General features: G+C 42.3%; 1 protein-coding gene and 1 non-coding gene across 11 annotated transcripts in view; both read right to left on the bottom strand.

Annotated features, from left to right (window-relative positions):
- The window catches only part of Usp54 (ubiquitin specific peptidase 54), a 97288-nt gene extending 71660 nt beyond the window's left edge, over positions 1-25628 (bottom strand). For 6 of the 10 annotated variants that reach the window (XM_036199862.1, XM_036199864.1, XM_036199865.1 and 3 more), the window contains exon 1: positions 2535-2615. The gene's annotated coding sequence lies outside the window, so the exon portion shown is untranslated. Of the gene's footprint in view, positions 1-2534; positions 2617-25033 lie in introns of those variants that run through there. The other 4 variants (XM_036199869.1, XM_036199870.1, XM_036199872.1 and 1 more) reach the window with 2 other exon arrangements.
- Positions 15603-15708, bottom strand: LOC118591706. Its single transcript, XR_004945996.1, has one exon. It is a non-coding gene; the product is annotated as a U6 spliceosomal RNA (small nuclear RNA).
- Positions 25629-26932: the final 1304 nt, after the last annotated feature.

The following is a 26932-nucleotide window of genomic DNA, read 5'->3' as shown; positions in this document are numbered from 1 at the left end:
CACCCAACTACACAGCAAGCCATGGAGTAAGAAACAAATAAAGGTATACAGGAACAGAAAAGGAAAAAGCCCAGAGGCAAAAAGTAGATGGGATAAATTAAGAAAAGCTGGCTAACAAGCCAAGCTAAGGCCAGGGCATTTATAACAAAGAATAAGCCTCCATGTGTGATTTATTTGGGAGCTAGGTGGTGGGCCCCCAAAAGAGCAAAACTGACAACACACCTATATCAAAGTGTCATAATGAAATCCATTATGTGTGATTAATATACACTAACAAAACAAGGTCCTTTCCTAACCACATTGCCAACAGGAACAAACTAGTAACAGGTTGAAAAAGAGTTCCAGAGCAATTTATTTGGCCCCTGGAAAGCAAAATAAATAAATAAATAAACATGAATTCCATAAATTTACCCTATATAACCCTCTGGTTAAATCACTAAGAACCAAAGATGTTTTTTCTCTCTTAATTCTTTAAATCACTAAGGAATGCTTTTACAATTTAGATACTTGATTACAACCATGAATTATTTTGCAATCATGAACACATCAGTACCTGGGTTACTTTGCACAATAATGAAAATATAATGACACTATCCACAGAGAAAAATAGGAAGAGAAGCCAATGACAGCACCAGCTTGACTCATTTCTGCCATGAGAACACTGGTACGGAATGGTACAACTCCAGTGTGAGAAAGCAGGAACAGGACCGGGAAGGAAGGTGACCGAGGCTACCAAAGCAAGGCATCAAAAAGAAGCCCAAACAAAACGTGCCTTAGGGGAGCAGTAAGACAGGAGGTGCTGGAATTATCCCCAAAGTCTTCAGATCCTCAAATGCTACTACTGAACTCTAGCTTCTGAGCCAGTTCAAACTCTTAACTCTACCACTTCCAGGGAACAGGAGAAACTTCAGTACTGGCTCTTTCAGCTGTAAAACTGTGATAAAGGCAGCTACTACTCAAGTGAACAGTATTGGGCACAAAGCATGTCCTTAATTCTTAAAAAGCAGGGGTCATTTTCCTCATACTGAAAGGAGAAGAGGACAGGGAAAAGAAGTTCTACCTATGCGTGATTAGGAAAAATACTATCTGCCTGTCAGGGTTGAAATTGGAATTAGAAATTCCAATTAAAAATGTGTGGCATTTAGCATAGACTAGGAGCTCAAGAAATCATTTCTGTACAAGTAAGTACAACCTCCACTTGAAAAGCAGGCTCAACTAAACAGCAAGAAATCTCAACAAGTTTGTCCTCATATTGCCAATTGCAAACCCAAAGGTTCTTGCAAACACACACACACACACACACACACACACACACACACACACACAAGCACATTTCTTAGATGAGGTCAAAATATATAATTCAAGGAAATAGACACATCATGAAACATTGTTCATTGTTCAAGTGTCATTGGAATGAGCTGAGCATCAAATATAAATTTTTTATTTTTTTATATATTTTGGGGGGGTTCTTTTTCTTTCTTTCTTTCTTTTTTTTTTTTTTTTTTTAACCAGAGCTGAGGACCGAACCCAGGGCCTTACAATTGCTAGGCAAGCGCTCTACTGCTGAGCTAAATCCCCAACCCTTTTTTTGGTTTTTCAAGACAGGGTTTCTCTGTGTAGCCCTGGCTGTCCTGGAACTAGCTCTGTAGACCAAGCTGGCCTTGAACTCACACAGATTTTCCTGCCTCTGCCCGGCTGAGTGCTAGAATTAGGGGTGTCCAGCTAGAACATTTTATTTTTTTAAAGTACCTAAGACCTGAAAGAAACAGGGTCTAAGCCAGGCAGTGGTGGTGCACGCCTTTAATCCCAGCACTTGGGAGGCAGAGGCAGGTGGATCTCTGTGAGTTCTACAGAGCAAGATCCAGGACAGGCACCAAAACTACACAGAGAAACCCTGTCTCAAAACAAAACAAAACAAAAAACAAACAAAAAAACAAAAAACAAAAACAAAGAAACAGGGTCTAAGCACCAAATCTAACCTAAGAAGCTTTCTAGAAACAATTATCTGAAACTCTTAGCAAACCACTTCCCAGAAGGGCAACAACCTCAAAACCCAAATGATTTTCTCCAACACCATTCTAGTGACAGGAAAAGAAATCACTCTGCTTCTAGAGACAGTACAGGAGACTGTAAGGTTAGCAGCAAAACAGGTCACTTCTTTAACCCATGAGCTTGAAAACTAGATAAAGGACCATAACCTCCTCACCAATAACTTGTTTGAAGGCAACTTAAAAACACTAAACTTGCAACTCTTTCCTTTAAACCTTATCTCTTCCCTGTGATTCGATAAGTTCAAATATATGTATTTATACATGTTAGAGAAGTAAAGCAAAATTTCCAAACTTTAATAACTAGCGGAAAAGGGGGCAGAAAGAGACAACATAAAAAAGTCTCCTGAAAATTGAGTCCATATCTCAATTTCAAAGCAAAGTAAATTGTCACTGTAGGGAGAATAAAAGATGAAACAACTTTATAAACACTCCCTAGTCCTTATACCTTCCCTCTACACAGTTTTATACAACTACAATGCTTACCAGATAGCCCATTCGAGCTCAGCCAAAACCTTCCAGCAGTCACAAGGGCATTTGTGGGGCAAGTGATACAGGACGGGAACAGAGGCAAGGGTACAAGAGGGAGGAGACAAGGGCAACTGGCAACAATGGGAAACTGTTCATCTAAACCACAAAGGCGCAGGACAGGATAGCAAGGATAAAACTTTTTTTTTTCTTTTCTTTTTTGCCAACTACCAGGAACTGAACATTAACAATTCATGACGGTGCTAAAAGGCACAAAGAACTGAAGGAAGGAACCAAAACTAACTGGGAAGGGCCTATGACAAACTTCACTGAAGGCTTAGAACAACTGCATGAGGCTGCTTCCTCCAAAGACATTCCTGATAGCAGGGGTCATGAAAAAATACAGTTTGCAGGGTGGCAGCTGCTTTTAAAAGAGCCTTTTGTATAGCGACCATGTGAAGACACCATTGCATTGCTCCAGGGAAACACCAAAACAATGTCGTCTGAACCCTTAATTCAAAACTCGAAATACTATCTGCACTTAAACCATTTAAGCAGGCAAATTCTTCAGCCTTAAACATAAAATAGGCCATGCTATTAAAGAAATTAAAAAATTATGCAAATAGAAATTATGTAAACTAAGCTGTTGAGACTGTCAGTCCATTTAAAACAAGGATTGAAATCTAAAGGTTCTTCCACCCCAAAGATGACAAGATCTCCACACCTCTCTTAGGGAACTGCAGTTGGGTCCCACCCTGAGACATGTGATCAGTCAAACAGAACTTGCTTGCATTTGCAGGCAGGGCACAAAGGTCCAGAAAACCAAAACACGTGCTTCTTCTATGTATTACTCTGCTTATAAAACAGCTTTATTGAAATGAGTTGTTTTACAAGCATACTGATGAAAAAAAACTCATCAGCAGAATTCTTGCCAAATATGAAAGTTGGCTATATTTCTATACCTTGAGAGAAAATACATGAGTTCATGAAAACAATATTTAATTAAAGTTTATTGGTAAAATTAAACAGCTGTGGACACTGCCCAAAACTAATTAAACTCTTACATTTTAACAATGTGCTTAAACTAAAGTAGTCCTTTGGCAGCAAAGCAAGTGGCAAGTTTAAAAGAAAAAAGATATCATTATGTCTCTGGCTCACTATTAACATTCTAACCAGGTCTCCTAATGCCTAGTGCCAAGGTACAGAAGTGCCACCCCAAGACGAAACACTTCGTTCCACTGACCAGTGCTAAACACAAAGGGAGATGTACAAACAGCGTACTTGTTCTGTCTCTACGGCAGAACATCTGACAAAGCAACTGAGGAAAAATATTTCTTTTGGCTCACAGCTGAAAAGGCTTGGCTGAGGAGCATGAACAACTGGTCACACTGCAATGGTAGGCAGGAAGCTGAGAGTGCAATCTTGGCACTTAGCTTCCTTTCTCATCTCAATCCAGACCCCCAAACCATGGTGCTACCCACATTCAGAGTGGTAATGCCTTTTAAGCCTTCCTGAAACATTTCATAGACACACCTTTGGGTGTGTAATTCCATGGTAAATCCAGACAAGTTGACAATGAAGGTTAAACATCACAGGCTGGAGAGATGGCTCGATGGTTAAGAACACTGACTGCTCTTCCTTAAGAACCTGAGTTAAGCCGGGCAGTGGTGGCACACGCCTGTAATCCCAGCACTCGGGAGGCAGAGGCAGGCGGATCTCTCTGAGTTGGAGGCCAGCCTGGTCTACAGAGCTAGTCTAGGACAGGCTCCAAAGCTACAGAGAAACCCTGTCTCGGGGGAAAAAAAAAAAGACCCTGAGTTCAATTCCCAGCCCCCATGTGGCAGTACACAACCATCTGTAATTCTGTTTCCAGGGGATATTCTGGCGCATGGCAGGCATTGTATTCACATGGTACACATATATGCATGCAATTAACCATCAGGAATATAATGGTAGCCCTCTAAGTCATTAGGAACATAGTATAGAGCCCAGTACGGTGGCATACACCTTTAATCCCACAACTTGGGGAGGTAGAAGCAGGCAGATCTCTGTGTGTTCAAGGCTAGTTTGGGCTACATAATGAATTCCAGGCCAGCTAACATAGTGAGACCCCCATCTCCATTAAAAAAATTAAAAAATAAAAGACAAAATAGAGCTGTATCTAGGGATATAGGTCAGTGGTAGAACACATTCTTGACATGAACGACACCCTGGGATCAATCCTCAAAACAATCAAAAGCACTAAGAATTCTAGAAGGGCATTGACTCTATGGGGCCTCTCCTCATTGCAGTAGGTGTGGCCTAGTGGGTTCAGTCTTTTTCTTACTGCTTTTCTTTATTCTTTGTTTTTGATGTCCAAAAAACCAACCTCTGGGGGTGGGGATTTAACTCAGTGGTAGAGCGCTTGCCTAGCAAGCATAAGGCCCTGGGTTCAGTCCTCAGCTGGGGGGGGGGGGGACCCTCCTCCACTTGGCTCATGTAGATACTGTTTTATAGAATAAAGTGCTGCCTACAGCCAGCCAGGTGGTTCACTGGGGACAATCAATGTGACACAAGCAAGATAACCTGAGCTCTGATCCCAGAACTCACGACAGAAGGAGAGAACAAACTACTCAAAGTTGTAACACACAATGATGATGTAATGATGGTTTTAAATTGAAGTGTTGCTTGATTCTAGAGTTACAAAAAGAAGACAAAATCTTTAAACTGCTGTGATTTTGTCTACTGAAAGAAACCACAAGTGACAAAAAGAGTAATATTAGATAAACCAAATTTCATCAAAATTAAAACGGGACTGGAGACATAGCTCCACAGTTAAAATAGTCTACTGTTCTGGTGGAGGACCCAAGTTTGGTTCCCAGCACCTATACTTGGCAGCTCACAACCACCGATAACACTAGCTCTAGAGCAGTGGTTCTCAACCTGTGGTCAGGGATCGTGTATCAGATATCCTACCTATTAGATATTTACATTATGATTCATAACAGTAGCAAAACTACAGTTATGAGTAGCAACAAATTTTATGGTATGAGGAACCATATTGAATGGTTGCAACATTAGGAAGGTTGAGAACCACGGCTGCAGATGATCCAACACTCTCTTCTGGCTTCCAAGGGCATCTACACTAGCACATACATACCCCATACAGACACACACGTACACATAATTAAAAATAAGTAAGTCTTTAAAGTTAAAACTATTAAGGTCGTCACAGTGACATATACCTTTAATTCCAGCACTCAGGAAGTAGAGGCAAGCAGATCTCTATGAGTTCATGACCAGCCCAGTCTTTATAGTGAGTACCAGGACACCCAGGGCTACATAGAGAGACCTTGCCTCAAAATAAATAAATAAATAAGACTATCAAAAAAAGTATAGTCATAAAGTAAATATTATTTAGCCACTATAGGAATGCTACAAAAATGAACCTTAAAAACACTAAGCGAAAGAAGCCAGTCCACCTATTACATGATTCCATTTATATGAAATGTCCAGAATAGACAAATATATAGACAGAAAGATTACAGGTTATCTACAGCAGTGAGAGACTGAAGTAAACAAAATGACTGCTAAGATGTACAGCATTTCTTCGTTCTAAAAGTGAAATGTTCTAAAAGTGATTGTGGTATTGGCCACTCTGAATATATTAAAATCACTGAACTGTATACTTTAAATGCCTGAATTATACAGCATGTGAATTATATCGCAATAAAGCTGCATTTTTGCCGGACACTGGCGGCACATGCGATAAATCCCAACACTTGGGTGGCAGAGGCAGGCATATCTCAGTGAGTTTGAGGCCGGCCAGCCTGGTCTACAAAGTGAGTTCCAGGATGCTTTTTTTTTTTTTTTTTTTTTGGTTTTTCGAGACAGGGTTTACTCTGTAGCTTTGGAGCCTGTCCTGGACTAGCTCTGTAGCCCAGACTGGCCTCAAACTCACAGAGATCCACCTGCCTCTGCCTCCCGAGTGCTGGGATTACAGGCGTGCACCACCACTGCCACCACCACCCGGCGCATTTTTTTTTTAAGTTTCCCTTTTTGCAAAACAAGACACTCTTTGTTTCATGTCTGTGGATTAAATTAGTTCTCCATAAACAACAGCAGCTGCCACCTGGTAAGACTGGATGGCTTCATATACTTGGCAAACAAGTTCTGTTTGTATGTGCCAGTTTTGAATAATTGTTTTTAAAGAATATGTAGGAAAAGCAGACTGTGCATTCTATTCTTTTGCTATTGTCATTTAAATCAGAAGAGAACACAATCACAATTTCCCCAGCTGAGAAGTCAGTATCAATACCATTTACTACACATAGTCCATGGTGCTGGAGGAAAATAATCCTCTCTGACTTTAAAAAAGAAAAAGGCTGAACATATACTGAAATGGTACAGCAGCAAATGTCAGACTATTCCAGGGTTGAAGTAGAAGCCAAAGCAGATGAACAAGGCAGGTTGAGTGATGCCTGCTAGACACACCCTCTGCTCAACAATTACAAACATTCCACTTCATGCTTGTAAACTCCCCTCCTATTTATTAGGCATATTTCCCTAGAGTACTCACTTAGGAGTCAAACGAAAACCATCTGATAAACAATCTGACTGTACCCGGGCTGGCAGAACACAGGGAGGTGAAGAAGCTTGGAGCTGAGGTGGCAGAATCCTCGCACTTGGGAGGCTGAGGCTGAGGCAGGAAGATGGTGAGGTCAGACTACCTAGCAAGGCCAAGACCAAGTGGGGAGGGGGGAAGGGGGCAAAGAAAAAGGAGGGGGACAGAGAGAAGAGGGGAGGGAGGGAATTAAAACCTATGTATTCTTTTTCTTAAATTATGAGTGTACGTGTGTGTATGTGTGCGTGTGCATACACTCATCTATGCAGGTGAGCAGAGGTCAAAACACAACCTGCAGGAGCCCATCTCTCCTTCCACCATGTAGATACCAGGAATGGAACTCAGGTTGTGAGGTTTGACACCAAGTACCTTTTCTTGTTGAGCCATCTCAATGGCTTCTATATTCTTTAAATTAGGGGGAAAAAAAACAAAGCCAGGCAGTGGTGGCGCACACCCTTAATCCCAGCACTCGGGAGGCAGAGGCAGGGGGATCTCTGTGAGTTTGAGGCCAGTCTGGTCTACAAAACGAGTTCCAGGACAGCCAGGTCTGTTACACAGAGAAGCCCTGTCTCAAAAAAAGAAAAAATTTTAAAGTGTAAGTGAGAATAGAAAAAAAGACAGGGCTGGAGAGATGGCTCAGAGGTCCTGAGTTCAATTCCCAGCACCCACGTGGTGGCTCACAACCATTTGTAATGAGATCTGGTGCCCTCTTCTGTATACATAATAAATAAATAAATCTTTAAAAAAAGAAGAAGAAGAAGAAGAAGAAGAAGAAGAAGAAGAAGAAGAAGAAGAGAAAAGACAAAGGTTAAACCAGCAGAAAATGGTCTGATACACCCTTGTGGCAAGTAGTTAGCAATAAGCCAGCATAAAAACAGGGATCTACCAAAGTGATTAACCACCAATAGACGACAATGCTGACCTAGAACAGTCCTGGAGCCCCAGGATGCCTATATTGTAATAGTGAGCTCTCTGCCCATGCGGGCTGTAGACCATCAGCATAGGAATATTTTGAGCCATGTGCAAAGTGAGGCATGCCTCCTGAGACTCCTTTCCCAGAAAAAATATGAATACTTAATTTTTTCTCAGAAAAGGCTTAAGTATTCATACCTTTCCCCCAAAGCTGAAATGTATGTTTTTGTTGCTGTCCTGCCCATACTGTCACACTTCTTTCCCATAATAAACTCCCACTTTCTTCCACTCTGGAACTAGGTGATGTCTGATATCTATCCTAAGACCCCCTCAGCTAGAGACAAGGTGAAACTACTGATTCTGTGTGATTTTAAAACAACTCTAAGACAATCAAAGCTAAGCTTTCCACCTATCCATTAACTGCCTTAAATGTTTTATTTATCATATGTATTTGTATGTGCGCATGCACATACCATGGTGCACATGTGGGGGGCAGAGACTTCTCTACTTCCAATATATAGGTTCTGGGAATCAACTCAAGTCATCAGGCTTGACTGCAAACTTTTACCCACTGAACCATCTTGCCAGCCCTATCTTCAATATTTTAACTCATTAAATATCTAGTGAACAGCTACTAAAAGCCAGACATAGTGCTAATAGCTAAGAAACAAAGATTCACCAATGAAAAAGTAGGCTAGCAATGGGAACAAAGTGCCGTGGAGATCTCTAAGGTCTCTGAAGGTCGCAGTGTATGAGCTCACGCCAGCACTGCGCACAATAAAGAAGCTGGTTTGTCTTTTATCCCTCAATCCTGGAAGAGAACTTCTAAATTTTTGGAATTTTTCCAATGATTAGAGTGCCTCTGGTTTTTTGTTTTTGTGAAACCCACTGAGTTTATGCTAATCAACTGACTCACATATGCACCTCACCAATTTCAAGATTACAACTGGCAATACAGAAAAGACCAATCACATGGTTGAGGCTTTGGTCACATGTCAACCTGACGACTACTACTGCCACTACTACTTTCTCCTCCTCCTCCTTCTTCTTCTGGTTCTTCGAGACAGGGTTTACACTGTAGCTTTAGCGGCTGTCCTGGAACTCACTTTGTAGGCCAGGCTGGCCTCGAACTCACAAAGATCCACCTGCCTCTGTCTCCCGAGAGCTGAGATTACAGGCATGCGCCACCACCGCCAGGGGAACCTGACTCTTAGGACTAAAAGTCTGGAGACTAAGTACAATCTTCATGTGGCCAAAAAAACAATCTAATCATGTCTACAAAATGAGGCTCTGATAAAAAGCTGTACATTAGACAGTCAACTTCCCAGGCTGGTAGTATACACTCATGAGACAGGAAGATAGCACGTTCTAAGGATAATTCTCACCCAGCATTACCAAGTCTGTTTTTGTCTTGTCTCACTCTCTAAATAATTCACCAATAAAGGCAATCTTGACTGAGTAGAATAATAATGTAAAACATCAAAAGAACAATTCAAGTCACAGACCTCCAGGGACTTCTAGAATGCCTGATGCCCAGTAGACAACATGAAAAGCAAGGCAAGGGGATTAATTGCTTGAAGAATTAGTGATCATTACAGAGCCCATCTGAATCTGGTTTTAATTAGGCTTTCTTGAAAACCCATAGACACTTCTGTGCCTGAGATAAAAACTGGGAGGGCTAGAGAGATGGCTCACAGATTAAGAGCACTGGTTGCTCTTTTAAAGGTCCTGAGATCTGGTGCCCTCTTCTGGCCTGCAGGGACACATGCAGACAGAACACTGTATACATAATAAATAAATAAATAAATAAATCTTTAAATAAGAAAAAGAGGGCTGGAGAGATGGTTAAGAGCACTGGCAGTTCTTCCAGAGGTCCTGAGTTCAATTCCCAGCATCCACATGGTGGCTCACAACTATCAATAATGAGATCTGGCGCCCTCTTCTTGCCTGCAGACGTACATGCAGGCAGAACATTGTATACATAATAAATAAATCTTTTTGGAATTTTTTTTTGAGCTGAGGATCGAACCCAGAGCCTTGTGCTTGCTAGGCAAGTGCTCTACCACTGAGCTAAATCCCCAACCCATCAATAAATCTTAAAGAAAAGAAAAAAAGAGAATTTGTGGGAAAGCTTCATCTCTTTCCTTCAGCTTGTTGTCAATATTTCTTATTCTACCATGACTCTGGCTTCATTGATGATGCAGGACTGGACCGTCTGTAGTTATCAGGACAGAGAATCTTAGCAGCTCTTCCTTTTCTGTTTCAGATTTGTACCTTTTTGCTAAAATAAAGCCAGAAGCATTTGAAAAAATGCTTTCTTGAGTTTATTGGGCTAGTCTAGTTAATTATCAGACTTGAAGAGGTTATAGGAATCCCTGAATTTATATCATCTTGGCCAGTGAGGAGACCTGGAAACTCTCAACTTTTCATCTTGTATCTACAGTTGAGGTCATCTTGTAGAAGACAACACCCTTGGGGGTTTTGAGTTAACATAGGGTAATGTCAGACTGGCAATACAAACACTGTAGAGAAATGAGGTGAAAATAAAGTTTATAACTGATGCAATGGTGTTGTCCTAACTATAATAGTATAACTGGGAAGCAGACACAGGGAGATTCCAAGTTTGAGGACAACCTGGATTACATAATGGGACCTTATCCACAAAACAGTGCCACACATGATAGGGCTCACCTTTAACCCCAGCACTCAGAAAGCAGAGACACAAAACAATGATACATATTTGAGATGACCCTAATCTGATCATTACACATTACATATGTATACTGCGTACATTACTGTACCCACAAATATATACAATTACTATGTGTCCATTAATGTTATATATTTATATTGAGCATACTGGTCTCAAACTTACAGAGCTCTCCCAGTCTCTTACTGCCCAAGTGCTGAGATTAAAGGCCTGCATGACCATGCCCAGCTTTTAAAACTTCGGATGCTTAGAAATATGTCTTCTGAAAAGTCATATTTATACCTATAAACAAGAAATTCAAAATACTATCCATCAAGTATTAAAAGGCTTGAAAGGCAAAGTTAAGAAACTGCTGAAGAGGGGTAGGGCTCAGCTGGTGAGTACTTGCCTAGGATGTGCGGAGTCCTGGTTCCAAGTCTCAACACACACCCAGGTGACTAATGATTAATTGTGGATAGGGATATACATGTTATACTGTTTTTGTAGTTTTAAATTTTTTTCACCTCTACCTCTACCACAAATCCTAAGTTTCCTATATAAATGGTTTTCAAACTATTTGAGTCTGTCTGCCTTAATTTTTATTCCAAATAGCAAGTCCCCTGCAGTTTTATAAATACTTATACATTTTACTAAAACTTTTGAACTCTTAATTTTCTGTATATGTGTGTGTGTGAGAGAGACAGAGAGACAGAGAGACAGAGTGACTGGTTCATTCCTAACACCAAGAAGAAGCCAGTGGAACTGCTAAGGGTCAGGTGAAGGGCTTGCAACACAAGCTTGATAACCTGAGCTAGATTCCCAGAGCCACATAAAGTAAGGAGAGAACTCTACAAAGCTGTTCTCTGACTTCCACATGCACATGATGGCACACACACACACACACACACACACACACACACACACACACAAATATTTTTTTAAAGCCACTAAACCCTGGCATGGTGGTACATGCCTTTAATCCCAGTACAAAGGAAGGTGGATCTCTGAGTTTGTGGACAGCCTGGTCTACATATACAGTTCCTGGCTATCCAAGGCTGCATAGTGAGACCCTGTCTAAAAAAAAACAAGAGAGGCCACTAGAAGAAAGTTAGAGGCACCAAAGCTTTTTCAATCTCTCTTGCATCTTTCTGGAATCCTCAACTTAGAGAAAGTCTAAATGTATGTCACTTTGAACTTGACATTCACATACACACATTTCAAAAGATTCCCCAAAGTGCTTTTTGCCCCCTACTCACAAAGTGCTTGAAGTCTCAATCATATCCTGTTTCTCCCAGCTGTAGGACGTGTAATAAGAAAAGCATCTACTCAGCGTCTAGGGCAGGTCTGGTTAGAAGGATGAGGTCATCCTTCAGATTCACACCTGATCCTTAAGAAGCAGCTCCTCCTCCAGTAAGCAAGTCTCTGTATGTTTAAAGTGACATTCACAACCTGTGCAGCAACAAGTCCTTCCTTACGCAGGATCATCTCCTGATCTGGCCACTTGACACAGTACTGACTCAGAGACCAATGGTAACAGTGATGCCTCGGCTGTGGCTAGCAGAGGACTCACAGGAGAACTTCAGTCCAGCCACAAAGGAAGTCAGGTCTATCACCACTATTCTGACACACTCCTATCTCAAAAGTTTTGCTATAACCAGTCTTATCAAAATCACTACTTCTCCGGGGTGGTGGCTCACGCCTTTAATCCCAGCACTCGGGAGGCAGAGCCAGGCGGATCTCTGTGAGTTCAAGGCCAGCCTGGGCTACCAAGTGAGTTCCAGGAAAAAGGCGCTAAGCTACACAGGGAAACCCTGTCTTGGAAAAAAAAATCACTACTTCTTGGACAGATTTTATGAAATTTTTCCTTAAGAGGGAATTACAGCTCTTCTATATTTTCTTTCCTAACCTTGAATTCACTATGTACAAGAGAATGACCTTTAGTTTCTGATCTTCCTACTTCTACCTCCCAAGTACTAAGGGTATAGTTAGTGCTGGGTATAGAACCCTGGATTTTATATATGCTAGAAAGTGAGCCATACTCCCAGCACCACTACATAGTCTTCCATTTTTCTCTGTCCACAAATCTAAAATAGCCAAGGCAGCTGAATGTGCTGTATGCAGTTAAAACTAGATACTTCCATTCCAAGTTTTTCCTCAGTTTCACTATCTTTAAGAAAATATTTACTCTGTTATGTCCATTTCTTTGTTGGGAAAACAGAACAATCCTAGCCCAAAGATAGATGGAGTTGATTTCATTTCAAAAGGCTGCAGTCAAAAGTATTGGGGAGCAAATAACAAATATATCTATGTCTTACTATGTACAAGAACTTCTGGTGGTGCTTGCTGACTACACCCTGAACCTGAAACAAAACTTAGGAACTTAGCCCTCAGGCTAGGCAGCGTGGCACACATCTTCAATCCCAGCACTCGGAAAGCAGAGGCAAGAGGATCTTTGTGAGTTCGAGGCCAGCCTGGTCTACAAAGTGAGTTCCAGGACAGCCAGGGCTACACAGAGAAACCCTGTCTCAAAAAAAAAAAAAAAAAAAAAAGAACAAAAGAACTTAGTCCTCCTTCACAAGACCTCTTTAATATTTTATTTCAGCCAGCAGTAACTTCTAACACACTAATAACTTATATAAATGGGTGAGTGGTGGTGCTGGATTTCAAATATGCACCAACAGCCTGGGTTATCTTTTTGTTGAGGGGTGGCAGACAGGTTTCGAGACAGGGATCCTCTGTGTAGTTTTGGTGCCTGTCCTGGATCTCGCTCTGTAGACCAGGCTGGCCTCAAACTCACAGAAATCCCCCGCCTCTGCCTCCAGAGTGCTGGGATTTTAAAGGCGTGCACCACCACTACAAGGCCCTGGGTTACTGTTGAGAGATAATTCAAGTAAAAATACTTAATCAGAGACCAGGTGGTAGTAGTGGCATACACCTTTAATCCCAGCACTCCGGAGGCAGAGCCAGGCGAATCTCTATGAGTTCGAGGCCATCCTGGTCTACAGAGAGAGATCCAGGACAGGCACCAAAATTACACAGAGAAACCCTGTCTCAAAAAACCAAAAACAAACAAACAAACTTGTAATCAATAGAGCAATTTAGTAGTATTTACACACTAGATGGTGAATACAAGGATCCTATTGTACTGTTCTTTTTACATGAATTAAATAATATGTAAAAATATTTTTAAAAATATAAAAACAGAACAATCAAATTCCTATACACCAAAGGGCATAATCAACAGATTAAAAAATTAACTAGGGTTGGGGATTTAGCTCAGTGGTAGAGCACTTGCCTAGCAAGCACAAGGCCCTGGGTTCGGTCCTCAGCTCTGAAAAAAAAAATTAACTAATAAAATGAAAGCTATTATTTACAAACAGTTAATGTGATAAAACGTTATATAGAGCCATATATGGCTTTAATTCCAGGACTTAGGAGGCTGAGGAAGAAGCATCATTGCTGTGGGATGTCTTTCTGTACAGTATGAATATGTGTGGCTCCCATTGGATAATAAATAAATAGTTCTGGCTATGGCAAGAAAGCTTACAGGAAATCCAAGCAGAGATACAGAGAGAAGAAGGGTGGTGTCAGGTGCAGAAGGAGCAACAAGACGCCAACAGACCAGTAAGCCCATGATCACATGGCAACACCAGATGAATAGGAATGGGTCAATTTAAGATGAAAGAGCTAGCTAGCAAGAAGCTGAAGCCACAGGCCATACAGTTGTAATTAATATAAGCCTCTGAGTGACTATTTTATAAGCAGCTGTGGTTTTTTTTTTTAAGATTTATTTATATTATTATAAGTTTACAATGTTCTGCCTGCATGTATAGGCAGCTGCAGGACCTCAGGGCCTGGTAGTACTGGAGAAACTTCCAGCTACACATCATGATAAGTTCAAGGCCATCCTGGGCCATACACTGAGTTCCAGGCCAGTTTAAGCTATTAAATGAGACCCTGTCTCCATAAAACAAAATAACAAACAATAGCAACAAAAAAGGTAAATGTATATAACATGTAGAGAGAACTCTTGCAACTCTGCATCAAAAAGTAATGACAATGGACAAGGGGGACAGAAGAGATAGCTCAGTGGTTATGAGCACCAACTGCTCTTGCAGAAGACCAGTTCTCAGTATTCACATGGTAGCTCACAACTGTAACTCTAATCCCAAAGTATATAACCTTTCTGACCTTCACAGGCTCCTGCATGTATATGGTACACATACTTACACACAGGCACACAAATGCACATAAAATTAAATGAATAAATGTTTTTTTATTATTATTATATTTGTGTTTTAATTTTACACATCAGCCATGGATTCCCCTGTCCTCCCCCCTCCTGCCCTCACCCCCACCTTTCCCCCACCCCCTCCCCTTCATTCCCATCTCCTCCAGGGCCAAGACTCCCCTGGGGATTCATTTAAACCTGGTGGATTCAGTACAGGCAGGTCCAGTCCCCTCCTTCCAGGCTGAGCAAAGTGTCCCTGTGTAAGCCCAAGGTTCCAAACAGCCAGCTCATGCACTAAGGACAGGTCCGGGTCCCACAGCCTGGATGCCTCCCAAACAGTTCAAGCTATTCAATTGTCTCACTTATCCAGAGGGCCTGATCCAGCTGGGGTCTCCACAGCCATTGGTTCATAATTCATGTGCTTCCATTCGTTTGGTTATTTGTCCCTGTGCTTTTTCCAATCTTGAGTTCAACAATTCACACTCTTACAGTCCCTCCTCTTTCTCGACAATTGGATACCTGGAGCTCCACCTGGGGCCTCGCTGAGGATCTCTGCATCCACTTCCATCAGTTATTGGATGAGAGTTCCAGCACGACTGTTAGGGTGTTTGGCCATCTGATCACCAGACTAGGTCAGATCAGGTTTTCTCTAAAAATATGGAACACTTCACGAATTTGCGTGTCATCCTTGCGCAGGGGCCATGCTAATCTTCTCTGTATCGTTCAATTTTAGTCTATGTGCTGCCGAAGTGAGCACTGAATAAATGCTTTTTCTACAACCTCAAAAATAAAACGGGGATGGTGGTGGTGCACGCCTTTAATCCCAGCACTTGGGAGGCAGAGGCAGGTCTGGTCTACAGAATGAGTTCCAAGACAGCCAGAGCTTCACAGAGAAACCCTGTCTCAAAATAAATAAGAGCAAGATCCAGAACAGGGGCTGGAGAGATGGCTCAGAGGTTTAAGAGCCCTGACTGTTCTTCCAGAGGTCTTGAGTTCAATTCCCAGCACCCACATGGTAGCTCACAACCATCTGTAATGAGATCTGGTGCCCTCTTCTGGCCATGCAGACACAGCACTATATACATAATAATAAATAAATCTTTAAAAAAATTTTTTTAAATAAATAAGCAAGCAAGCCAGGCAGTAGTGGTGCACACCTTTAGTCCTAGCACTTGAGAGACAGAGGCAGGCGGATCATTGTGAGTTTGAGGCCATCCTGGTCTACAGAATGAGTTCCAGGACAGCCAGGGCTATACAGAGAAACCTTGTCTTGAAAAACCAATAAATAAATAAATAAATAAAACCTCAAAAATACGTGATCATAGGAAAGAAGAGAGGAAGGAAGGATGGACAAGGGCCTGAAAAGAGATTTTTATCAAGTAAGATATACAAATGACCAATGAGCATCTCAGGATTACTTATCATTAGGGAAATGAAAATCATAATAATAACTCACACCATATTAAGAGTTTTTGTGCTGGGCATAGTGGTGTATACCTTTAGTCCCAGAACTTAGGAGGCAGAGGCAGGTGGATCTCTGTGAGTTCAAGGCCAGCCTGGTCTACATAATGAATTCCAGGACACCAAGGCTATGTAGAGAGACTCTGTCTCAAAACAAAATGAAGAAAGAGATTAAACAGGAATGAAAAAAAAATGTCCAACTTTGAAGAAACTGAACTTTAAGATGAAATCATCTTTTATCTACAGTGCAGGGGTGAGCTGTTTGCAACTGTTCCTGTTAATATGTGTGGTACAAAATTAGTACTTTTACAACCCCTGGAGGAGCAGAAGCAAATGTGACTTTCAAAACAACAAAAGAAGGTTGTATTAATGAGAAGAAATGCCCCTCAGACTGTCCGGTGCAGGTCAAGAGCACTTGTAGACCCCAAACATTTCCATCCTCTGGAGAAGCTCCACTGTCAGTTTTCAAGGATTTTTGTATCATCGTGTTCTTTTTGCTCAAAACTTCTCAGAAAATGTCTCAACATCTCAAAAATAACTCACAGAAACATGGGCACCCAGCCCACTTAAATTTAAAAAAAAAAAAAAAGTGTTAGGGGAAAAAAAAAATCTCATTTTATCTATATGCTATTTCAGCTAAAATCAATACAGACAGCAGAATTGTTTCAAAAAGTCAACTCAATGAAAGAAAACATACCACTCACTCATCTCATATATATTTTTGGGTTTTGTTTGGTTGGTTGGTTGGTTGTTTTGAAACAAGGTTTCTCTGTGTAGCCCTGGCTGTCCTGGAACTCACTCTGTATATAGGACCAGGCTAGCCTCAAACCCAGAGATCCACCTACATCTGCCTCCCATTGCTGGGATTAAAAGCATGCACCACCATACCCAGCTAAATCTGTATTTCTTGAGACTATTAAGTATCACAAAATTGTAACCGTTCACTTAAAAAAAAAAAAAAAGATAAAGTGGCCCAGTGATGCAGACAACACAGACAGTAAATACAGAAATACAGGAGGCACTTAGATAAATGATCTGAAAGCATTTGTCCTATGTAGGACATATAAACATATTGTAATAAGTTTGTACTTTGACTTTTAGCTACATTCTCCTGACAACACTGGTTTCCCAAACTTCCTGAGAGCATCTATAACTCTTTCCATAAAAATTATTAAGCAGAGAATAAGTGTCTGTGGAGTGCTTAGCCTCAAATGGACATCCATATTAGTCGCACCCAACAAGGCTCAGGCTCACCAAGGAAAAGAGGGCCAAAAGGCAGTAAGAGCCAGAGGTTGGGGACAATCAGAGAGAAACTGTCTTCTGGACCCAACAGGACCACTGCACTCATGAATTCAGGGCAGCTGTGGTTGCCTGCACAAGATAAAGGCAGTTGACATTTAGCTTGGAAGAAGCAGAGACTCATCAGAACCCATCCTAACTTAGAAACTATTGACTACTGATGGCTTTTGTGGGAGGGCCAGTTTTCTTTAAGGGTGTGACCCCTGCTATGTCAATTACACTCCAGTGGATGGGCCAACACCCATGAATATAATGGCAGCACTAATCAGACTCAGTGAGTTATAATTTTAAAAAGGGGGAGAGGGGATGAAGGAACATGTCACACGCCTTTAATTGCAGCACTTGGGAGGCAGAGGCAGGTGGATCTCTGTGAGTTTGAGGCCAGCCAGATCTACAAAGTGAGTTCCAGAACAGCCAGGGCTGTTACACAGAGAAACCCTATCTGGGGAAAAAAAAAATTTAATTTTTGCCAACATTGTAGAACATGCTTATAATCCCAACACTTGAAACACAGAGGCAAGAAGATGAGGATCACCTATGTAGGCCAGGCTAGGTTAAATGAGAGTCTATCTCAAACACTAAAATATTAAAAATTAACAATACCGAGCCGCCGCCATGACAAGTGAGATGTAAGGTACAGGTAAGCCACAAGCCACATGGCAAAGTACAGATGAATAGAAATGGGCTAAGCTTAAGTGTAAGAGCTAGACAACAGCAGGCCTGAGCTAATGGCCAAGCAGTTTAAATTAAAAAAAAAAAAAAAAATTAACAATCCCAAATTAAAAAGTAACATTTTGGGGCTGGAGTTAAGAATCTTAACAGCAGTTAAGAATGCTTGCTGCTCATGCAGAGGACCCAGGTTTGGTTCCCAGCACCCACATGGCAGCTCACAAGCATCTATAATTCTAGTTTCATGGGATTTGATGCCCTGTTCTGTCTTCCACAGACACCATGCACATATGTAGTAAACATACACACATAATTGCAGGCAAAACACACACATAAAGTTAAATTTTTTTAAGTATTATTTGCCTTATATATGAATATAAATTAACATTTCCACTCCTAAAACAATCATTTTCTGGAAGCTTGCAAATGTCGATTATTTCCTGTTACTATTTTCCCAAGCATCGTTCCCTATACAATTATACAGCACATGAATATTATTATAATTTTTTCAAAGATTTATTTATTTATTATATATACAGCATGTATGACTGCAGGCCAGAAGAGGGCACCAGATCTCATTACAGATGGTTGTGAGCCACCATGTGGGTGCTGGGAATTGAACTCAGGACCTCTGGAAGAGCAGTCAGTGCTCTTAACCTCTGAGGCATCTCTCCAGCCCATAATTTTTTATTGGTTTTTCAAGATAGGGTTTCTCTGTGTAGCTTTGGCTGTCCTAGAACTCGCTCTGTAGATCAAGCTAGGCTTGAACTCAAGAGATTCAATTGTCTCAGCCTCCTAAGAGCTGGGATTAAAGTCATGGGCCACCAACTTGCAGCCTGTGAATATTATAATTTATTCAATTCTCTGCATAACAATACAAACCCTTACATTTACTAAGATGTTAATATTCAAATTAGTTTCTTATGTGAGTGTAAATAAATATATTGTTAATCACACCGATAGAGAATAAGACCACTACCATAGCTAAAAGCCAAATTTGAAGTAATTAAATACTAGCCAGGTGGATGGGCTCTGGCCGGGTCTATCTCTGGTTCCCCAGAAAAATGGTCCTTGTCTTAATTAGGGTTTCTATTGCTGAGACTAAAGAGCAAGTTGGGGAGGAAAAGGTTGATTAGGCTTAAACTTCAGCATTATTGTCCATCATTGAAGGAAGTCAGGACAGCAAGTCAAACAGGGCAGGATCCTGGAGGCAGGAGATGCAGAGGCCATGGAAGGTGCTGCTTACTAGCTTGCTTCCCATGGCTTGCTCAGCCCACTTCTTTTTGTTTGTTTTGTTTTGTTTTGTTTTTTGTTTTTCGAGACAGGGTTTCTCTGTGTAGCTTTGCGCCTTTCCTGGAACTCGCTTTGGAAACCAGGCTGGCCTCTAACTCACAGAGATCCTCCTGGCTCTGCCTCCAGGATTAAAGGCCTTTGTGCTTCAGCCCACTTCTTATAGAACCCAGGACCAGCAGCCCAGGGATGACTCCACCCACCATGGGCTGGGCCCTCCCCCACTGATCACTAAATGTGAAAATGCCTTACAGCTGGATCTCAGTAGGCATTCCTCAGCTGAGGCTCCTTCCTCTGATGACTCTAACTGTGTCAAGTTGACACACAAAACCACCCAGTACAGCCCTGAATCAAGTTCGGCTCTAGTATTTCAGGAAATATCTGTCCTTGGGCAAGGGGCTTGTAGATCAGACACATTTTTGTTTCATAGATCTCTTAGGCATAGTAATCAAAACTTAAAATGTAAATTTTGTCTCTCACAACATGAGGGACAAAAGCCTATGAAGAAAAACACATTCAATAAATGTATACTATCCCAGCCACCCCACTAAATTTTGATCTCATGGATGATTCGTACTTCAACTTCTCTCCCTACCTCAATATCAAGACTGCTACCCCCCAACCACCCCCAGACAAGGTCTCTGTGTAGTAGTCTTGGCTGTCCTGAAACTCACTATGTAGACCAAGCTGGCCTCAACTCAAGAGATCTACCTGCTTCTGCCTTACAATGCTGGGATTAAAGGCGTGCACTACCATGCCCAGTTTAAGAATCTTTCTTGTGTAGTTCACAGGGCTTGGACTGGAACTCTAGGTTGCCAAACCCTAGGTTTTGTCCTCTCTCATTCCCCTCCCCCATAACTTTTTAAAATGTGTTTACATGCACAAGAGTCAGAGGAGGACAAGACTAGGTCTATGCTACATGTATATGTGGAGGTCAGAGAACAACTTTGTGGCATCTCCCAACACAGTGTAGATCCTGAAAATCAAACTCGGATTATCATGCTTAGCAGGAAGCGCCCTCACTCACTGAGCCATCTTGCCCACCTGAGTCTAGCTTTTCTTCTTTCCTTTGAGACATGTTTCCTAGGTTGTGCACAGGCTGATATGGAACTTCTAGGCTTATGTGATCCTCTTGTCACAACCTCCCGAAGTAACCAGTATAGTGATATTTCATTTATACTGAAATATGATTTTATTTGTATATTAATAAAGTTGCCTTGGGGTCAGAGCAAGCCACAGCAGAAGCTGGGCAGTGGTGGTGCACGCCTTTAATCCCAGCACTTGGAAGGCAGAGCTAGGCGGATCTCTGTGTGTTCAAGGATACAGCCAGCATGGAGACCGCACGCCTTTAATCTCAATACCAACCATAGAAGACCTGGAGGTCTGTACAGATAGGCAGTGATGAGGAGGTCATGTGGTTGGGTTTACAACCAATGAGAAAGCAGAACAGAAAGTCTATCTAAAAGATAGGACACAGGAAGTAGCTCTCTGGCGGAGAGGAAAGACAGAGAAGCAGTGAAGGGTAAGGTTTTCAGCTCTCAGCTATTGCTCTGACCTCCTGGCTTTTAACTCTGCAATTGGCTCTGTGTTTCTTATTTAACAAGACAGTTACATCTACAAGCCAAGATTACAGGCTTGTGCCATCATGCCAGTTTTGTTTTTTAAAAAAAGAAGAAGAATCATGGGGCTGGAGATGGCTCAATTGTTAAGAGCACTGGCTGCTCTTCCAGAGGACCTGGGTTCAATTTCCAGCACCCACACGGCAGCTCACAGCTGTCTGTAGCTCCAGTTCCAGGGGATCTGGCACCCTCACACAGACACACACACAGGCAAAACACCAATGACCATAAAATAAATAAATAAATCTAAAAAAAAAAAAAAAAAATCAAGTAGGGCCAGGACAGTGGCGGTGGTGGTGAACACCTTTAATCCCAGCACTGGGGAAGCAGAGACAAGTGGGTCTCTGTGAGTTTGAGGCCAGCCTGCTCTACAAAGCAAGTTCCAGGACACCCAGAGCTGTTTGTTACACAGAGAAACCCTGTCTTGAAAAATAAAACAAACAAACAACAAAAAACTCACATCACTTCCAACTAATTCATAATCTGTCATTTACCAGCTTTATGACTTTAATGACCTCATTCCTTTTGACACCTCATTTTGTTGTCATCACTTTTTTTTGTGTTGTTGTTGTTTTAAGTTGGGATTTCCATATGTAGTCTTGGCTGACCTGAAACACACTATGTAGACCAGGCTAGCCTCAAGCATGCAATGATTCTTCTGCCTCTGCCTAACAAATTACAGGATTACAAGGATGCACCACCAATCCCAGCTTCCTTTTTGTTTCTCTGAGTTATCTTTTAACTTCTTTATCCTTATTGTAGGATTTATTTCTATGTTCTTTATGTGTGAGTTGAATGCATGCCATGTGAGAAAGTGAATTGAGTGTACGCCATGTGCAGAAGCCCAGATCCCCCGGAGCTGGAGTTACAGGTGGTTGTATGCCACAAGATGTGGGTGCTGAGAACCAAACTTAGGTCCTCTCCAAGTGCAGTACCATGCTCTTGACTGCTGATCTATCTCTCAAGACCCATCCTTATTTTTAAAGCTCAGGTATTCAAGGCTCTGCTGCTAGAGCACTTATGCATTGCTTGCATGAGGCAAAAAAGAAAGACTAAGGTGTCAACTGCAGTATCGCAGATAAAATGAGACACCATGCCTTGAACATTAATAATAACTCAACCAGCTGCACAGTGGTGGCGCCACACCTTTAGACCCAGCACTCAGGAGGCAGAGGCAGGCAGATCTCTGAGAGGCCAGCCTGAATGAGTCCTAGGACAGCTAAGGCTACACAGAGAAACCCTGTCTGAGAAAAAAAGGATAAAAAATCCTCAATGAATGTTGGCTATTATTGTTAGTGACTTAAGAATGTTGTAAGTTGCCCACTGTGGTAGTGCATGCCTGTAATACTAGCACTTAGGTGATGAAGACAGGATGATCAGGAATTCAAGGCCAACTTCAGCAACACAGAGAATTCCAGGACAGCCTAGGCTATATGAAATGCTGACTCAAAAGGTTGTGATGTTTACTTTAAAAGAGTAGGTAGGCTACAGGTTGTATACTACAGTTACTGCCTGGCCTCTGTCTCCCTGCAGAAGAGTCAATAAACCATTCTTTTCAAAAAAGAAAAAAATTAAAGGACACTACATTATAAACTGATGCCTGCACTTATCTGTAATCTTAGTGACTCAGGAAGATGACTGCAGGAAGACCCAGGCTACAAATCCCATCCTGGAGGGGAGCGGGGTGGGACCAGAAAAACCTCCCCCAATTTCCATTCTAACGTTTTCTTTTCCTGAAAATGTTTTATTTATGCAGCATAGTTTAGAATTTGCTTAATGTTTTATGATATTTAAAGTATTTCAGTCTTGTCAACCACATAAATATAAAGACAGAACCTTGTTTCATACTCACATTAGTATATTAGTATATTGTGCTTATTACATTGTAATTATGTCTCATTGTCTCCCCACATAAGTTCTAAGCAGTTAAAGGCAGAGATCAAGTTTTACTTTTATATCCTGAGATCCTTCACACAAAATACATCATTTTTGTAATGATGGATGTGTTTCACAAACACAAAAAAATATTTGAGGAATAGATATATGAAGTAATCTGTTCCCCTTCAACACTTACACAGCATTCTACATATGACAGGGGTTATGTAAAGCTTGTTCTTGGACTCACACAGCAAAAAAATTTTGATTCAACTACCACACAAAGCTTTAACTTGTCCCAGAACAGCATTTCTACTTTAGAGTTCAGTTACAAACACCACAAATTAAGTTTTCCTCTAATATACATCAAATAAGTGGGTTCCATGACTATATCTAAGCTAGCTGGAGGATTTAGAAACCATTATTCTAATTAATGAATTTGTGAATCTCAATATGGCAAAATCCAGTTACATAATCAAAAGAAGTTATCCCTTGTAAATTTATACCTACAAAATAGAGACGAATTATTAGGAAGCGTCTAATAATTTTGTTTCTGTGGAGTAAAATAGATAAATTATCTTTATCCCTGACATGAAGCCATAATTTTCACTAGAAATGAATTAACTGGCCAAAAAGTCCAAACTCAACTTCAGAAAACAGCTCTTGAGGTTGAGAGGAAATTTTTTTCCTCAGTAATTTTAACTCCTGAATAGTTTTATTTCCAGGTATTCAAAATTTATTCTGTCTCCTAAAATAAAACCTCATCTATTTCTTCAAAAACAATCTGAATGGGCATACTATGGAAACACTGGGTACTAAAACTATCCCTAGATTGAGTGAGTGTTCAGCCTCCTGCCGCAACAGAAACACTTCCTTAGTTTTAAGTTGTATTTGTAAAAAAGTTTAAGCGTCTTACTGTACATTCTTTTGCCATATCATCTCTACTGATTTTACACTGCATATATAATTTTGCAAGCACATCGTAAAGGATTTCTACATTTGAATGAATCTGGGGAGAAATGTGTTGTGAACACACACCCCCTTCTTTCAGTTCACAAACGCTCCGGAGAAAGCACACCTCAGGTTTTGGGTTGTTTTTTTTTTTTTTTTCTCAATAAAGTCTCTCTCCCGCCCCCCCCCCACGCTTTATTTTAGAGCAGCAATCACTCCCTATCCTACTCACAGCCTCTACGTTGAAAAGAGCCTCTCCAACTAATACTAGTTTACCAAGACTTCTCTTTCACAAGTCCAGAGTGTTGGTTTATTGGATATTTCTCTGGCAAGGGGACAGGAAGCTGGGAGGGTCCGGGACGCCACCTTTCCCGCCACGCCATTTGGGACTCAGGTGCTGGCCGGCTGGCCAGACTAGCCTTAGGTGGAGCGAGGCGGGGGTGGGTGTTTGCAAAGATCGGACCCTCTTTCTCTTCCGCACCCCTACCCCACCCCCAAAAGGTGAAAGACAACCTGGGCCCAACTCTTTGCCCACCTTCAACATACCCCCACGTCCCCCCCCCCCCCACCCCGCTTCTTTAGGATGCAGCTTGGTCGCTTTTACCCTGTTCTGAGTCTCCTTAGCCTCTCCGCTTCCAACACACATTGCCCCTCTCCGCTCCCTCCCCTGCCCCTTGAACCCAGTTCTACCCCGTCTCCCCGCACCACCCCACCCCGCCCCCGAGCAGCACCAACCCTCCACGCCTGCCCCAGCTCAGAAAGGAGCCCGGTCCCGGTGCCCACGGAACGCGAGTCCCTCCCAACACGTCACCCCGGGGTGCAGGTCCCCCGAGGCCCGACCTTCGGCACCCCCTCCCCCAGCGCTACCCCTGCACCCCGTTTCCGTCGGCCCCGCCCCCCTGAGAGTGTCGCACTCACCGCTCCCGCCGTCGCATCCTTAACCGCCGCGGCTGCTATAGCTACAGGGAGCCAAGGCAACCAGCTCTCGCGATACTTCCCTAAGCGACGGCGAGAACTGTGGGGGGGGGGGGGAAGACTCGCAGGAAAATGAGTCCAGGGACTGACGGCTGAGGATGTCTCGCGATAGTGATGTATAAGATGGCGGCGGCGGGCCGGCTCAGGGTTAGAGCCGGGGAAGACTTGGAGGTGGAACGCGGGCGACGACGCGGCTGCTCTGACGGAGCCCAAGGACGGCGGCCGGCCGGTGGTCTGTTCCCGCCGGCGACGGTTGTCACGGCAGACCGTCTACCGAGACAAAGTCAGGCATGTGCCCGCCCTCTGCAAACTTCCTCGTCGAACCGAGACGGGATTCCTTCTCCCCGAGGTTCCGCTTCCCTGACACTTTCCTTTCTTGTCGAACTGTTGGCGATGGGGTAGGTAGGCCCGGAATTGATCTCCCCACCTTCCAGAATTTTTCATCCGTTCTTTTTCTGTCCTCTTCCGCCAAACTTACTTGGCTTCTCTGCAAAGTTTATCCCAGGTGCCCCGCCCCATGAATTTTCGAGACCAAAATAGGAAGTAAATCACACACCCACACACAAACAAGGATGAAAGAAAGAAAAGAGGGAAAAGCACCCCTAGGTGTTTAGCCTGCGGCCGAAGACGCGAATCTGGGTGGAGTGTGCTGTGGGCTGGTTGCTTGCGAACTGGCACGTCCTTGGCGGCTCTGCGAACCCGGACCTACGGGGCTGGTTCCGCTCTCAGGAGACCAATAAAGCCGCCTCCGAAGCAGGATTTAAGGAACATGGGTCAACAGGGAAGAAGGAAACACAAGGGACTGAACAGAGAATAGAAATTTGAAAGGTTTTTTTGTTTGTTTTGCCTCTTGAAGCCCTTGAGTAGTTTTTATGTGGGGCTTTAGTCTAAACCAGTTTTCTCTAGTAAACATATATGACCAACCGCAGCGTGCAGCTTTAATTTTCCACTTGCCACGTTTATTAACAAATGAAATTAATTTTCGCTAGTATATTTAACCACTTCAATTTGTAATCAGGCTAGGGAGTGGCAGGCGTTTTTCTTTTGAGTTCAAGGCCAGCCTGGTCTACATTAATGAGACCCTGTCTCAGGGAAAAAACAAAATCAATTTGTAATCCATTAGTCGTCTTGTTTGTTTGGGTGGATGGTGGTGGTGGTTTTTTAATTTAATCAAGACAGGGTCTCACTGTGTAGCCCTGACTAGCCTGGAACCCACAGAGATCCTCCTGCCTCTGCCTCCCAAGTGCTAGTTTTAAAGTCCTGCGATGCCACACCCAGCCAAGATTGGTTTTTGTTTTGTTTGGTTGGTTTTTTGGTTTTTCTTTTTGGAGCTGAGGATCGAACCCAGGGCCTTGCACTTGCTAGGCAAAAGCTCTACCGCTGAGCTAAATCCCCAACCCCTGTTGTTTTTTTCATTATTTCAGGAACCAGTGTTTAGGAGCTGGAGAGAGATCTCAGGTTAAGAGCATTTGCTGAGGAGTAGCTCTTGGACAGGGTTTAGCTATCAACTCCAGTTGCAGAGGATCTTACACCCTCTTCTGGCTTCTGAGGATACTGCATGCATGAGGTACACTGACCTGCAAGCCAAACATCAATACACATAAAACTGAGTAAATAAAACTTGAAAATATTTATTTTGTATTTATACCACATCTCAGCTTTCACCAGAAACGTTTAATGAGTATTCATATGTGGCTAGTAAGTGCAGTGTTGTACAGCATAGACTTAGTGTCTACAGTATCTACCAAAGGAGTAATATTATGGGTATGTGATTTATAAAGAAGGGAACTTTGAGATTGCTAACTTGATGGCTTCAGAGGCTAGGAATTTAACAACAAACGC

Source organism: Onychomys torridus, chromosome 9 (genome assembly GCF_903995425.1).
Source record: "Onychomys torridus chromosome 9, mOncTor1.1, whole genome shotgun sequence".
Lineage (NCBI taxonomy): Eukaryota > Metazoa > Chordata > Mammalia > Rodentia > Cricetidae > Onychomys > Onychomys torridus.
The sequence above is the reverse complement of the archived record's forward strand: the minus strand, read 5'-3'. Positions and strand labels throughout refer to the sequence as shown.